This window comes from Arvicola amphibius, chromosome 11, assembly GCF_903992535.2.
Source record: "Arvicola amphibius chromosome 11, mArvAmp1.2, whole genome shotgun sequence".
Classification (NCBI taxonomy): Eukaryota; Metazoa; Chordata; class Mammalia; order Rodentia; family Cricetidae; genus Arvicola; species Arvicola amphibius.
This window is the reverse complement of record NC_052057.2, coordinates 92,821,503-92,839,415: the sequence shown is the minus strand read 5'-3', so window position 1 is coordinate 92,839,415 and position 17,913 is coordinate 92,821,503.

The following is a 17,913-nucleotide window of genomic DNA, read 5'->3' as shown; positions in this document are numbered from 1 at the left end:
AAAATGGTAGCTATTGGTTTAGGTTTAACATTTTCTGAGAGAAGTTTACAGAAACTGTTATCTAATTTCAGAATTATTTTGATGTAAGATGAGTTCTCCAGAGGCCAACTAAATTATGAATTACCTGAGGTATGTTTCGGATGAAGCCTGAGTGGAGAACTGTGTACTGGTGAGCTGGATGACCAACAGGAGAACATGCTAGGGAAGACTTTAAATCCCAAAGTAACCAACAGCTTGTGTCAACGTGGTGCTTGATTAGCTCCTTATTAACAATATTGCACACAGACTTGATGACACCACAAAGCACACCCTACTTAAGGGAGTAGATGTTAGAAATTAGTTTTAATCAATTTATTCTCGATCACCATTGACCCATCATGAAAATTACTGTTGCAATTCTAGTGTAGAGACGGGCATGATGGCACATGCTTATAGTCCCATCACTTTGGAGGTGGAGATAAGAATAATATAATTTCAGTTCATCCTAAATACATAGATAATCAGTGGCTATCCAAGACGGGAGAAGACCCTGTGTCAGCAAAACAATCAGATCCATCTCACAAGAGAGACTGTACATAGTTTATGAACCATATTAATATAGCTTGGATAAATTAAGGTAATGTAGTTTTACTCATAAGAATCACTTTAAATTCTCTGGAGTATTTATTATATGGCTGCATTTAATTTCCAAATAATTAACACCTGCTGTGTGTAGCCACTCTACTAGAAAAAGCACCATAATGTGCCTAATCCCGAAGAGCTTGTGGTCTGTTGTGGAATACTAAATGTACAACAGGATAGTTATTTATTAGTTAGTAAGAAAAAACAGTAAAATCAAAATCTTACAGCACATTCCTTTAGTGCTTGGATTGCAGACAGTAACAAGAGTGAGCAAGGATAAGTAAAAACCAATGCCCTTAAGTTATGCTTATATAAAACACTGCAAGCACGTTGGAAAACATGTTGGCATTTACTAGAAATGAAAAATACATATTTGCTATTCATTTTTACTTGTAGATAACTAGAGAATAAGGAACACATGTATACATAAGGACTCACGTGCTAATTTTCACATTATTCCAAATAGCTAAAAACTGGGAAAACTTCCAAATGTCTACCAAATGGATAAAACATAGATGAAATATATAATGAAAAATGCTTCAAAAATAAAAGATAATAGCAATCCAGTTCATGCTAAACATAAATGGCTAGATTTAAATTGCACATAATTCTATACACATGAAACAAAGAAATGCTCAAAAAGGCACATGTATATGTATGTGGTAGCTGATTAGCTTCTTGTTAACACATACTACACACAGGCTTGATGATGCCACAAAAAATATCCTGCTAAAGGGGTGGATGTTAGAGATTATTTTTTTGTATATGTATATACATATATATAAAGTGGCTTTGTGAGACACAGTTGTGATCGATGATGAAAAATAAATTTATTCAATTAAAAACTGCTGAGGTATTAGAAATATTTTAAATTGAGTTAGTGGCTATTGCAACCTATAAGCTACCAATTTAAAAAAATAGTTCATTGGTATAGTTTGGATATCTGAATAGCATTAAACTCTAAGAAAGACAAATACATTCTGATAAATGCATGATGAAAACAGACTATTGGATAAAGAGCAAAGGTGTGCATTAGGGAAGGGGTAAATATATCTCTCTGAAAAGGTACATCTGCTGAGAATATAGATTGTTGCCTCCCCAGGACAAGAGAGAGGTGTCCTCGTGAGAAGAGTAGGTATAAATTGTGCTATGTAACTATACTGGTTTAAGGATGCAAAAGTGTCCTATATCCAGAGGGAACAAGGTGGTGTTTTCTATCTCTTAAGATACAAAGTCTAACAGATTAACATTTATTAATGAGTTCATGATTGACTGGACACCTGGCATGCTTAGGTTTTAATCAGTACAATCATGTTATAACTATACTGGTATAAACTTTTCTGATACATTTCTAAGGATAAATATGTAGAAGAGAATTTCTAGATATAAAGATATATACATTGTCAAAGAACTTGACATCTTTAACAAGACAGAATATAAAACTTCATATTACTTGAGTGTAGGCAGGCTCAGATGACTCAAGATCACCTTTCAAGTGAAGGTCTCTTTTGACCTCTGCTGGAAGGCCTGTCATTTGCTTCATCTTTGCAAAGTCAAAGTGCCTACAAATTGCTTTGCACACTGTGAGGAATCTTTCCTAAGTGAGTTGTTGAATAAGTAGCTGACTGAACCTTTCAGAGACATTGACCAGGTAATTTGAAATTTCTCTGGTGACAGAAATCATATAGACAGCTTGATCAGCAAGGTCAAGATTCTTTCTTGAAGGTTTTAGCCGTGAAGCAGAAGGGGAAGGTGAGACTGTCAGATTCTGACACCAGAGAGAAAATATTGATATGGAAACCAAAGTTGAGTGATTATGATGAACGATCAGGTGTTGCCTCCTAAAAGAAGCCTCTTTGATTCTTTAGGCCTTTTTGTTAGTAGTGCAAATATATAGAGATGTTTTATGATGTTGAGTTAGTTTTGCAATAGGAAAGTGACCTAAGTAAATTATAATTAGAGTCATACAGGCTTTGGTTGTTAATATGTGAGCTGTCCAAGGGATACTAGACACAAGTTTAACGATGAATGAATATATGTTGATATAATTACTCAGTTCTTCTGGTATCACATAGGATGTTATCTGAAAGCATAATAGTGAATTAGCTGGCAGTGTTCCTTTGTCGTCCAGAGAAAATTTAATTATATTCAGTCACTTGTGAGCCCTTTCCTACACAGATGTATCTGGTCTCCTCCTTACCTCGATTCCCATGCTTTCCATCACAAGCCACAAACAAGCAATGCTTATTCTTTCTCTAAAACAGTTTTAAACGTCATCCATGCAAGGCTTCTCTCATGGTGTATGGGCTACCACCAGAAATGTAGAGCAAATATAGGGTGGGTATTCCTGTCTTAGTTAGGGTTTCTATTGCTTAGAAGAGACACCATGATCATAGCAACTCTTATAAACATTTGATTGAGGTGATGACTTACAGGTTCTGAGGTTGAGTCCATTAATATTATGGGATGGAGCACAGTAATGTGGAGGCAGACTTGGTGCTCTAGAAAGAGATATGAGGGGCTGGAAAGATGGCTCAGAGGTTAAGAGCACTGGCTGTTCTTCCAGAGGCCCTGAGTTCAATTCCCAGCAACCACATGGTGGCTCACAACCACCTATGAGATCTGGTGCTCTCTTCTAGGCATGGCATACATGCAGACATAACATTATATACATAATAAATAATTTTTTTTAAAAAGAAAGAGATGTGAGTCCTTACATTTTGCACAAGAGATGGAAAGGGAATAATCTAATACACTTGGAGCGGCATGAGCATACACGAGACCTCAAAACCCACCTCCACAGTGACACACTTTCTCTAGGAAGACCATACTTACTAATATTGCCACTTCCCTTGAAGGCCATTTTCATTCAAACCATATTTAACCCCTTTATTGATCCACTTTCCCATGAAATACCCCGTTGCTTCAGCTTTTTTTTTGATTCTAGATATAGTCAAGTTGACAACTAAGATTATACATCACATTACCCTTTTTAACATAAACTGGAGGTTTCAATCATATTACCTCATGAATAGATATAAGAGCTCCAGTATAGTTCACACTATCAGCCACCACAAAATGCACAGCCATTGGTACAGCTGCATGGTAAGACTTCTCTACTTTCCTAAAAATATTAATTATGTAAACAACACATTTTTTTAATTCTTTGCTGAGTATGGCATCCTGTCTTAAAATTTGAAGCCAAATTAGGGATGATGATTAGCTTCTTTAGGTTTCTGTCAAAATTATATAAAAATGATTTATGAAATTTGCATAACATTTTAAATGAGCTATCTCTGTTTAATTTGTTACAATTAAATATAAAACTAATGATTATCAGTCATTACCAAATTATTAATATCTTTTTATGTATAGGTAAAGTAGTTATACTACCTAGGCAAGGTGCCAGACATGCTATAAAATCTGGTATATCCACCTGTCTAGGAACACCTGAAGGTGTACTGGATAGTTATAATCTATATACGGTTTGTGGAAGAACACATGCATAATTAGGAATTTCATGTTTTGAAAATTTCATGTTTTGACTCTAGGCAAACTTGAGATTAGATACAAGCTCTGATTAAAATCCATTTTTGAACACTCTATTAAGAATATGGGAGGATATGGCTAATCCAATAACTACAATTAGTGAATAGTAAATTTTTCCATATTACTACCTTATTCTGCCTAATGTTCTTATATCAAAGTAATTGATGTGCAGTGCTTTATAAAGGTACTTATAATTCTGTTCTCTTGAAAGCCCAAATGGCATGGTTCCGCATTGTGTTGAGAGATTTTTGGGAACTTAAACATGTTAGCTTCAGTTTATGGACAAGGAAGCAAAGACAGGGGCAAGCAGATTGTTTCCATAACAACCGTTATTGTGCATTACCCCACCTGGCAGGGCTGAGCCCTTCTGTAAGATTCACTAATGCATTTACTAGCCCAGAATCCCCATTATCAGGTTGGAATATGGGCTCCTTACCCTGGAGGCTAGCTCATTCCAACATTCCCAACCTTGGAGCCAAGTTGCTAGTGTATGAATCCTTCAGGAACAAGACTTACTTAAACCATAGCTACCCACAGAATTTCCTGACTCTTCCCAACTGCTTTGAAGTATAAATATGCTTTTCAGTTCTGATTATATCCTGGAGCTTTAACATCAGAAAAGTGTGCAGGAGAAAACCATGTTGAAAGCATATCTTAAAATACTTATATTATCACATAAAAATGAGTGCATTTTTATAGAGGTTCAAACCACAAAACACAAAATCTATCCTCAACAATTTTAAGCATAGATTTACTATTGTTGATCACATATTCAGCCCTGTACTTCTAAAAAATATGGTTCTGCATAGAGTATCCCTAGGACAGTTTGCTCATGAATAGAACTCCATTCCTAGTGAGTGGCAGCCGTTCATGATTTCATTTTTCTGAAGCCCTTTGTATATACCTTTCTGCTTTGTCTCTGTAAATTTGATGGTTTTATGTGCCTCATTTGTTTAGATTCCTGTATCATTTGTCTTCTGTGACTGACTTAACTCATTAAGCAGTGTCCTCAAATTCATTCATGTTGTAGCGTATGTCAATACATCCTTTTTATTTGTTGTTTTGTTTTAAGCATCATTGCTATTTCATTAAATATATATATATATATATATCTGATATATATATGACATAATTTTTATTAATTCTTTCACACATAAACATTCATGTTACTCTCACATGCTTTATATCCATTTAAGTCACTGTGAAACTCTTCTGCTAGGTTTTTGAGAATGTATTTATATATTTCATCAAAGTTCTTGACCTTTGGTTTAATTATTTTTACGGGATCTTTGCATTCTGTGGTCGTTTTTAATAAGTTACCTCCACAGACTCAGATATCTGATTACTTAGTTCCCAATTGGTAGGAGTCTTTGGGAAAGATTTGGAGATGTGGCCTCGCTGGAGGAGGTGTGTCACTGGGATGGGTGAGGTTTCAAAAGTCTATGCGATTCCCAGTAAGTTTTCTCTTCTGCCATCTGACTGTTTTATCAACAGGTGAGCTCTAAGCTACTGCTCCAGCTTCATGCCTGCCCTTTTATTTCTCTGTCATGATTTTCATGGACACTCTCTGAAACTAGAAGCCCAACCAACTCTTTCTTCGGTAAATTGCCTTGATCATGATGCCTTAGCACAGCAGCAGAAAATGAACTAGGACACTGTCTTTTAGTATTGCAAAAATACTGGCCTGAAAAAGAATTAGACAGAAGTTCTGTTCAGACAAAAGTTGTTGTGTACGTATATATTTTAAAACACTGAAGGTAGACTAAGGATTGTCAAGAATTCAAAACCAGCTCATATAGGCCAGCTTGGGATATATGAGACCTGCTGTGGAATAATCCTTTTGTACTTGTGAAGATTTGCTATTTGGATTGGTTTAACAGAAAGCTGACTGGCTGGTAGGTAGACAGGAAGTATAGGAAGGATAACCAGACATAGAGGACTCTAAGAAAAAGAGCAGAGTGAGAGATGTCACCAACCAGACAGAAAGGAAGAAAGACATGCCAGAGAGGTAAATGTCACAAACATCAGGGCAGCATACTGATTAATAGAAATGGGTTAATTTAATTTATAAGATCTAGTTAGTAATAAGCCTGAGCTATTGCCCAAGCATTTATATTTAATATTAAGCCTTTGTGTGTTTACTTGTGAGATGCTGGTGGAATGAAACTTCTGCCTATAGAGACCTTATTTTAAAATACCAAAACAAGTACACACACACACACACACACACACACAGAGAGAGAGAGAGAGAGAGAGAGAGAGAGAGAGAAATATTGCCAATATCATCACCACCACTACCAACAACAAACAACAAAATCTTAAAATATCACTTTAGAAGTTCATCGTCCTCTGTAAAATTTTGAGAATATTTTGCAAAGATTGTGATAAGGCCTTTAATTGTTAGAATTCTCTAGTGAAGCTATCCAGATTTGAGCTTTCCTGGGTTGAGAATCAAGCCAGCATCTGAAACTATAAAATGTCAATAAAATATCACCCTGTTGTTGGTGGCTCCAGACTCACTCCAGTTGTCATCAATGGAAACAGGATAGACATTAGTATGTTAAATAATCTGTACTACAAAAGAGTGAACAGTGGACATATAGTTCATTCATTTCTATCCAGAGAGAAATTATAAGCCAGGAGCTTCCTTCCACCACCACTGAAGTTTACAGAATAGTTAAGTCTATAGTACGTACATGCTGAAATTTTCTATAAATTTTGATGCAACTGAAGTTTGTTTCCTTGGGATCTGGAGACTCAATATATTTCTAGACTTCTTTTAATGGAAGAAATTGATCCATTTGCTGATAGTAATCTTTATTTATAATGTATACATATAAGAACACATAAGTTTGAGTCCCTAGGTTACTGAGAAGTATATATGTGTGTATTTTTTATTGATTTTTATTGAGCTCTATATTTTTTATGCTCCCCTCCCTGCCTCTCCCATCCCTTTCAACCCTCCCAAGGTTCCCATGCTCCCAATTTACTTAAGATATACAACTGTGTTTACATAACACTAAATAATTAATAATATAAATTTGGCCATTGAACTCATATACATATGTACATACATACTACACACACATACATATGTATCACACACAGTTTCTTTCTGCATATCCATGTATTTAAGAGGATATATAACCAAGAATAGTCTTTTAATTTTCATCTCAGATTTAAGCATTCTGTTTAATAATACTTTTTAGTTATGTATTAATATTGCACAACATATTATAAATGTTAAAACAATGGACAGTTTCTGCCCTACCATAATAGGCTGGTATTACTAATATTACCCTCTACTTAATATTTTTATAAAGCTAAATATAGACAACTCAGAGATAGACCACGAGGAAAATGAGATCCTGTATCAATATTTCATCATGAGTTCACAAGCAAGGAGATATTGGTACCCCTCTTGAAATATGTCTTCTCTTAAAAGGTCAAAGAAAAACCAGTTTCTAAAAATCTTAATGTAATTTATGCATACAAGGAAGAAAAGATGACAGCCCAATGCACTCATAATTTACTTTAATAAAAGAAGGGTAAGTGGCAGGCAGAACGAATGCTGTCAAACCTTGAAGAGCTGAGATGAAAGTCAAATTCTCTGTGGGTCCTTAGAGCTACGGAGATGCCCTCCTGATTGCCTCTACTTCCTGATGTCAAAATTAGTTTGAACAAGTCTGAAAACTGGAGCTCAAATAGATCAGGAAAAACAGGTGAAATAATTTGAAACTGAAAACAGGTTCAAATTGTAGAATATTAATTACTGATTAAACCTGGAGAAATTGAGTTGGTGTTTACATAGAGCCTTCTACCTCTACTTATTAGCATCACTGATGCCAAAAAAGTACTTGTCATTTGACCAAAGAAGAAGCATAAACAACAACCTATCCACAAACACTTATATCTACAATGTCGACCCATCTGCAGGAGATGCTAGGTCAATGGTGGCACAAGAGCTTGTAGGAGTAACCAGTCAATACCTGAATTGACTGAAGGACAATTCTACAAAATTGAACCCTTACTTGACACTGTTTTGGTAACAAAGATCCTGAGATTCCTTAGCCTAGGGACCTAGGGAAAAACCAAATACTACTGTGCTACAAAGAAAAAAAAGTAACAATAAAGAGCATCCTAATGACATTCCACTGCACTCATATGTGAGTGCCCTGTGTTGCCATCATCAGAGATGTTTCATCTTGTAGCAGATGGAAGCAATGCAGAGATCCACTGCCAGACATTATGCAGAGAGCAAGGGACCTTGGAAGACTCAGCCCCAATGGGTGGCCTCCATCAAATCTTTCCACTCAGGGCTCAAGGAAGAGGAGACAGAAAGAGTGTAAGAGCCAGAGAGCATGGAGAGGACCAAGAAAACAAGGCCATCTAAATCAACATGATTGATGCACATATAAGCTCACAGAAACTGAGGCACCATGCACAGGGGTTGCATAGATCTGTACCAGATGGGGTCCTAGTTCAAAACAAGTGGACACGTGCCCCCATACATAACTCAGAATCCATCTCCAACTGACAGCCACTTGGAAAACTTAGCTTTCTTTAAGGAAGCCTCAGGGAGGAAACAAACTACTCTTAAGGATAAGGCCCCATGCTCAACAGCAGAACAGAAAATGAACTCCGTGGCATCATTGGCGGTTCCTTGATTTACACGTGTCAGAGGTACCCCCATTTATATTAATTTTAGAGATATATTTTTACTTTTTGTGTATTCATTATGTCTTCCTAATTAGTGTTTTTGTTGTTGTTGTTTTACGGGATTCCTGTGTGTGCAAACAAGTGTGTCTCTTCATTTATATCTGTTATTTGTTCTTCATGTTGGACTCCTTTCTTTCCGTTTGCTTGTTGTGTGCTATTCTGATGTGTTAGTTTTTGTGTTTTCTTAAAATATTATATATTATATTATATTATACTATACTATATTATATTATATTACTATTCCATACAAGTCTGTTTTCTAATGAGAGAGAGAAAGGGAATGGATCCAGGTGAGAGGGGAGGTGATGAGAAAGTGGGAGGAGTAGGGGGAGGGGAAACTATAGTCAGGATATAATCTGAGGAAAAAAGCACTCTATTTTCAACAAATGGGGTTAAAAAGAAAAAGAAAAACCTAAATACTACTGTATAGTTTATTACCCACCTTTGTCATTTTTTTAATAACATAATTATTATAAAATTATCATCGCATATTTATTCATTCAAAACTATGCATTGACCATTCTCTGTTGTGCACCGCCATGGGACGAGTGCTGTAGCCCAGCACAGCAGTCATTCAGACAATCGCATAAACAAACATGTGTGGTAATGCACGCTGCATCATGACAGACTTCTACAGGCTCTGGAATAAAAGCAAGCTGGTGTCAGGGAAATAACTTATTAGCAATAGATCATAACAATAAAAAAATAATGACGCTGGAATGATGACAGAGTGTAAAAGATTGTTTCAAGCGCTGGTGGGACACATCCTTATAAGCTTTAGGAAGAAATTCACTGTTTTTGTCTAATTTGAAATCATGCAGAGATGGGAAGTTTTGACATTTCTGCCATGTACCAAGAATACTTTTACATGTAAATAAAAAAAATAAAAGGAAAGGGAAAAAAACAAATGAAAAACAAATTTGGGGTAGTAATATGTGAAGGCGTAAGTCACAAACACACAAACAATCCCACACCAGTTTGGAATTATGATTAATAAAATGGTTATTTATTTAAAGGGGAAAAACTTACAGGTCACGGTCCCAGCCAACAGCCCTCTGAGCCATCAGGAAGGGAGCCTAGTCGCCAGAAGCCGAGCTGGAAGCCTGAGCACGAATGGAGGGAAGTGGCCGCACTTTTAAAAAGAGAGACCACGCCCCAATGGGCTGGTATCCCAGCGGCTATTGGCTGAAGGAGCGGAAGGAGCTCCCGCAACAAATACGGTCATTTTCTTTGGAGCTTAGAGCATATAAAAAAACTTCCTGTAATCAAAGTGAGTATTAGCGGCTACTTATTAACATTGTCTAGTATGCCTATTAAATTCAAGCCTTTATAAACAATAGTAAAGAAAAGTGAAACCGAATGTGTGAAATTGATTTTATAACAGATGGTGACCACTGAAGATAGAGGAGTGTATAACATCTTCATGCATGGCAGTCTTGGTGGATGGGCTACCTAGGTAAGCAGGCATTCTGCAGGTCATTCATTTGAGTCCTTATAATATTGTTCTTCATCATTTTTAATTTGAATCTTGTGTATTGTAATAAAATACTGTTTGCTGATCCACATCTAATTAAAAGACATGACTAAAATGCAGAAGAGTTTTGTTTCAGGAGGAGGTGTGATTGCCGATATAATTAAAACAAAATAGATTAACTGACTGACTCACGTATGCCAAGATCCTTACCTCCTACTCCCTTTTGTTCAATTCTACAAGCAATGATAAGAATATTTAGAAATGACAGTCTCACTCCCAACACTTGCAGAGCCTCCTTCCTATCTGAAATTATTTGCTTTAATATAATCTATCCTGCATGCTCCCTGCATTATCGGATGCCCTGACAATTAGAAGGGTGGCATTCACAGAGCTGTCACGCCTTCCAAGGAGCATATTGCACCTCAGAGTCCACACCTTCAGATTGTAAAGCCAAGCTTCCTTATGTATGTGCAGTTTTAAAAATTATATACATTCTAACCCACTCTCAAGACGTACCTGAGAACTGTAGTTATCCTGTTTACCGTTCTGCTCCTCCAAATTCCCCTCTCAGGTAGAGACCATCGGTTCTTGCTGTCAATTCCACACATCCTTGAGGCTTTCCTGAAAATAATGTGTCCCATGCTTTCTTTCCAACCCTCCCATGCCCGGGGGAGGGGACCCCAGATTCCTTCCATCACTCCACCAACATTTACTGCCTCGGGTTAAATCCTGGGTACCTCCTCCAAACACCTGTGAATCGGTTGTAAGAATATAATATTATAGTGCTACCTACCAAAGGACTTCTCTGGAACTTAGAAATGCCCCCGCTAGGGCTGAGCCAAGACTATTTCTGATACCACATTGGAACATCAACAGCCAGTTACCCCAAGACCTAAGCCGTGTTCACTGATCTGTAACCTGAAAAACTGAGTAATCAGGAAAACAGATATGAGCATCCACTCAATGACGGGTAAGACAAGATTCTCCTGATAAGAAACACTGCTGGCGACCTAAGTCCAGATGCCTAGATTCCATCACAAAATCACAAACAAAATGAATAGCCAAGACAATAGATCTCTGCCAGTGATTAGTAATGCTATTGCCGTGTTTCTTAAGGAAAGCAACATACGTGATGCACAGTGATTACAAAATAAAAATGAATATATGACATATATATAAATGAACATATGACTATATGAATAAAGCTAGTTATAAGGGTACGACTTTATTTGGGTTCTGGGCTCAAGAGGGACCAGAGTCCATCGTGATGGAAAGGTACGGCTACAAGCATGAGGCGAGGCAACATGAGCAGGGAAGTGGGTGCTCCCATCTTTTGTGGTGAACATGAAGGAGAGTGGACTTGGAGTGGTATGAGGACTTAAATTCTTTCTTTCTTTCTTTCTTTCTTTCTTTCTTTCTTTCTTTCTTTCTTTCTTTCTTCCTTCCTTCCTTCCTTCTCTCTCTCTCTCTCTCTCTCTCTCTCTCTCTCTCTCTCTCTCTCTGTTTCTTTCTTTCTTATTTTCCCCTCCATCCACTCCCCCTCCCCCTCGCTCTCCAGACATAAGAGAAATCAGGGTGCCCTGCCTTGTGGGAAATCCATGCCCCCCCTCCATCCAGGTCTAGGAAGGTGTGTATCCAAACAGACTAGGCTCCCAAAAAGCCAGTACATGCAGTAGAATCAAAATCCAGTGTCATTATCATTGGCTTCTCAGTCCATCCTCATTGTCAGCCACATTCAGAGTCTGGTTTGATCACATGCTCATTCAGACACAGTCCATCTGGCCTTGTTGAGCTCCCATTGGATCATTCCCACCATCTCAGTGGGTGGACTGACCTCTCGCCATCCTGACTTCCTTGCTCATGTTCTCCCTCCTTCTGCTCTTCATCTGGGCTTTGGGAGCTCAGTCCAGTGCTCCAATGTGGGTCTCTGTCTCTATCTCCATCCCTCGCCAGATGAAGGTTCTATGGTGATATGCAAGACATTCATCAGTGTGGCTATGGGAGAAGGCCAGTTCAGGCACTCTTCTCCTCTGCTGCCCATTGACCTAGCTGGGGAAATCACCTTGGACACCTGGGAACCCCTCTAGAGCCAAGACTCTTGCCAAACCTAAAATGGCTCCCTTAGTTAAGATATCTTCTTCCCTGGGGTAACTCTAACCAATGATTTAAATACTAAAACCCATCCTCCACTAGCTTCCAGCAGTGGGGCCATACCTCCTAAGCCTCCGTAAACAGCCTCACCATCTAGGGACCAAGCATTCAAATAACCAAGCTTAAGGGAGAAATTTATCAATTAACCAAACCCCCACACTTTATAAACAAATGCTTGTGGGTAGCATTCTTATTCTTACAGAAAAAAACAATATCTATAATAGGACTTTATTGGCGACTCATCAATTATCAAATTTTCAATTAATGTTTTTTAACATAATCTTTACAGTATAAAGTCCTCGTTTTATTTACTGAGAAATAAAGCATAGAAAGTTACTCTTCAAAGAAAGGCTTAAGCATCCTGAATTCTCACATAGATTTGTCTTCTTTGGTCTACAATAACCTGTTTAGATGAGAAAATTTCTTTGCCCTGTTGTACTTTTCTGGAATGCCACTGATCTACTTGTTTTTGCTTATTTTTTTATTCCATCCTTTATTAACTTTGTTTACTTTATATTTTGTCTCTCCTACTAGGGATGAATAGATCTCCTATACTCAACCATCTCTATTAGGCATTATTATCATTTATATATTACTAGAGTGATGCTTCAGTTTTTTATATACCTCTAACCTAATCTTGTTCATAGAGCTAATTCTTTTGTGAAATAAATACTGACTCTGGGAGCCATGTAACAATTCTAACATTTGCTATGTTCCATCTAAAAATGAGGAATAAATAATTCCTAAATTTCTCTAAAACATCAATATCATGATGATAAATAGATGACTCTTATTAATTTTAAAATATAGGAACATTCAAATAGTTTGATTTATGGAGACTGGATTAAATTCTAAACTTGGATCACTATGTAATTATAAGAACTAATATTTCCCCAAATCCATTTAATCAAACAATATCCCAGTGAATGTTTCTTTGAAAATGAAGTACCAAAAATCAATTAAGTGGAACATTCTGATTCTGATATTATGTTCTTCATATTAATTTTTTCAATAAACCGTAGTGGGTTGAATTGATATAGATATGATATAGTAAATTATGAATACTTAGTCTATATTTCTTAAAATTCTTTTCAGTGCTTGTGCATGTTAGGCAAGTACTCTAGCCCTGACATATATCCCTGCCTTCCTACCCACTACCTTTTATTTTTAGACAGAGTATCACTGGAGTGTTCCGTGTGCGTTGAACTCACTGAAGTCCAGAAAGACTTTGAATTTACGATCCTTGTTCCACAGTTCCCAAAGCAGCTGGATTACAGGTCTATTCCCAAAAATCTATCTTTTAGCCAGCAATCATAAAAATAATCTTTTGCTATGAATAAATGTTCATATTGGAAACCTTTTCCCTAGACGCTTATGATTCTTCTATTTACTGGTCCTCCCTTGCAGTATGTTCAGGGTTCATAGAGTTCATATTACTACATGAGTCCAAGGAGATTAAAAATGTTTGCTTTTAATAATATATTCATATTCTATTCCATATATTGACATAGCTTACATAGTCAACCTTAAAAACCAAATATTTAACATTTTTTGAATTGTATGGATAGGCACTATCTATGCTCAAGTAACACTGGGATTTTAGGTGCTACATACAATTTTCAAGTTAATTTTCCTTTTATTGTACATGTTTCAAAATGAAAGATACCTATATGTAGACATTATAATGTAATGTAATTAAATGTGGTTAATGAATGGGTATACAATGCATTTTTTTGCAATATGGGTGATGTACTTAACAGCTACCTATGAAATGGGGAAAAAATCTCAGAGAGTAAAATGAACAACTGTAAATTTATCAGTTCCATTTAACTTCTGTAAGTCACAGTTGTAAGGATAAAATCCATCCTGAAAACAGTATCAGAATATTTATTACCTTTTTATATTTCTACTCTGATTTAACAGGAAAACAAAAGCTCAAAAATCAATAAATAAACCAGCAATCTAGATGTTGATTGATTCAAAATCTGTTTACCTCTTTGCATAATTCTGCTACACAGACAATTATTGTCTAAACATATTCAAACTCAAATCCAGGATCCCACAGAGGCCATTATTGATTTCCATGGGGAGAAAAAGATTATGTGCAGCAGTGCATGGCAATTAGATGCACTTCTAGGCAACTGATAGGGCACAATCATTCTCTATGGAGAAATGTGCAGAACATTCCTGTATACACTTTTAAACCTGTGACCAATCACCCATGAAAGATAACTGAATATGTTTGCATATGAGGTGACCTGATTATCCTTCTAAACATGGCTGTATTAGCAAATTGCAATGATAAGGAAGTATTCTGCACAGAAAGGTGTACAAATATGTGTGTATGCTTTTATACATTGTTTGAATATACATATATATATACATATGTGTGTGTGTATTTATATATATTCAAATATAGAATGTGAATCAAATTTATACACCATACAGCATTTTTTTTTATGGGTGATTGGTCATGGAAATCAATAATGGCCTCGTGTGGGATCGTGGATTTGAGTTTGAATATGTTAATAATATGTTGAATAAGTTACATGTGGATGTGGTTGTGAGTTGCCTGATGTGAGTGTTTGTAGCTGAACCTATGTCCTTTGCAAGAGAAGTAAGTACTTCCTAACCCTTGAGTCAACTATCTCTCGGTTACAACCAAGGCAGCATTTTATTTTATGAATTAACATCATGGTCTTCATAGTCTTCATACTGTTCCACATATTAGGAAGCAATGGCACTACCAAAGTCATTCTTGGAACTATTATTTGGCACATTAAATGTTTAGTTATAAACTATTACCTATAAATTGAATTATACTTTATTTGAAATTGTCTGAGAAAAGATTGAAGTAAAAAGTTGAATAAATATTTATCAAAGACCTAAAAAAGGAAAATATAAAACATTTATATACCTTCTAAAATGAAGTTGTAAAGGTATAATTTAGCAATTCTGTATTTGAAAGTTATTTGTAACTATTGAGATTAATTTTTGTGTGCTGTAGAATTAAGAAGCAACTGAAATCAGTTTTAAAATTCACCCTACAATTACACTAAAGAAATTTAAAATAGCACATGTGTACTTTTATAAGCATATAATTTAAGAATTATATAAATTATTCTATGTCAACTGACAAAAAATTGAAATATGTCATATGAGTAGAATGAATGAACACAACTTGAAGTAGGAAAGGAATTAAGCAGGGATATGAGTTCTTTTTCAGATACATGTAGTATAGTTGTGAGCTTTCCTCTTTATTGACTGTGTTTATGGGATCTAGTTAAAGTTTCCTCTTTAATTATGGAAATGATATCAAATACTACTATGGAAATAAATGATGAAAAGGATGTCACTTGAATAATGAAACAATTGTAGTTCAATAGACATGAACTATGTATTTGCCTGTTTAGAAATATTTCATACAGAAAAAGGTATTACTATCTGTACTTATCAGGGACTTCTAAAATATTTTGGTATACTCTAACTGATAAGTATATTTATTTTAAAAATTTGTAGTAATTATTCTGATTATTTATCATTATCATGTGACTTTTAATCAGAACTGAGTGATAAGAATCACTCCTAAGAGAAGTCATCATTTACTAACAACGTTTGGGGAAAAGCCTAGATATGAAGACACAGACAACGAGCAAGCAGAGGCTCCCATTTCTATTTCCAATGATTGGAAATAAGCCTTTGGTTGTTGTTACTATGATGTAATGCCTTATGATTGATCTGACATTTGTCTCTAATATGGTGCTTGAGGCTGATCCGATTATGACTCTCATCAAAGAGGAATATGGATACCTATATACAAAATAATGCTCAAAAACACTTGCTACAATCTAGCCCTATCTTTCTTTAAAGTATATAAATACATATAGGAACATATATAGTTATATTAACCAGAAATACAACTTATTGGGGGTAAATGTATCGGTGAAAAACAAAACTTCCTAATGGGGCTTAATTAGCAAATTTTTGGTGTTAAAATAATCAATCATATAGAAAAGACAACATACAGGAGGTTGGAAGAGGGGTATCAAAGGAAGCCTGTGTTGTGATTGCGTGATGGCTAGGTGTCAGATATCATGTTCTGAATGATTTATAAGAAGTAAGAATATTTTCCTGATGACAAGTTATGGAAAAGCTTTAACTTGAAACAATCTGTCTGAGGGGGCAGGGAGGCAGGGGTGTTGAGTGGGCTGTTAAAGCTGACGTTTTAGTTGGCTTAAACTGGAGTCACATGGAGCACAGCGGTGGTTTGTTTTCCCCCAAAATGTACCCATCTGCAGCTCTGCATGGGGTATTCGTGCACCTAAAAGAGTAGCTTCAGATGTCATAGGTACCTGGGAGGAAAATAATGCCAATAATAGATGCAGCATCGGAAAACTGTTTCTGAATAACAAATTACCTTTTGAAAAATAGTGGCACAAAAGAAGAGACATGCTTATTATTTTCAGGAGTTGAAAACATCTTGCCGAGTGCCCACTCCCTTGACTGTTAACGTGAGGCCCCAGGCACTTGATATTGATAAGGCACTTTCTTTCTTTTGCCATTTGAATGTTTATGAGACTTCTTCCACTCATGGCAACATGTTTATCAGCTGTCCCTAGAACACAGCATTTAAAAAAGAGGAAGATGAAAGTTACTGTGCCCCCTACGCTCTAACCGTAGAACCAGGTTTGCCATTTCTATTCTCCAGAAAGAAGTCACTAAAGGATTTTATTAGTGAGAAGATAGTCATTAGGCTTATTAACACTTAAGGGTAAGGAATTGTGTTTTGTTAGAGATCATTAACTAATGGAAATACATATTTTGCCAAACATACTACAAAACCATGCCTCTTATTATGTTGTAACACATTACTCTCCACAGCAATTTATAATGCTAAAAATGAAGCTACATTAATTTTATCTTTGAGAAAAGCATCATTTGAAAATATGTGTTACTTTGTGAACAGGTAAATGGGACTATCAACATTGTTATCACTGGCAATCTGCCAATTGCTCAACTTCCTGGGATCATGAACTTATCCAGTTCTCTTAACAGTACGGCCAAGCTCAATTTCCAAGGAAAGAAAATTATTATGACTCTGTATGCATACATATTTTCTACATACATTAAGATCTGAAATGACAGAAAAAGAAAGGCTACAGCTCTATGAGCATGTAGTTACAAACCATCCGATTTCTAGTTTTCAGAGTCTAGAGAAATCTAAGGCAGGCTATCAGTGAAACAAGGTCTCTTCGTGTTCAAATACACATTGGGCAACAATGAAACTTGTTAGCATGACCGTTTCAAATCTTTAAAATGTACAAGATTTGCACAGGTCATGGCATTAACCATATGAATCAGGGGACTATCCTTGTCATTGAAGAAGCAAGGAAGAAATT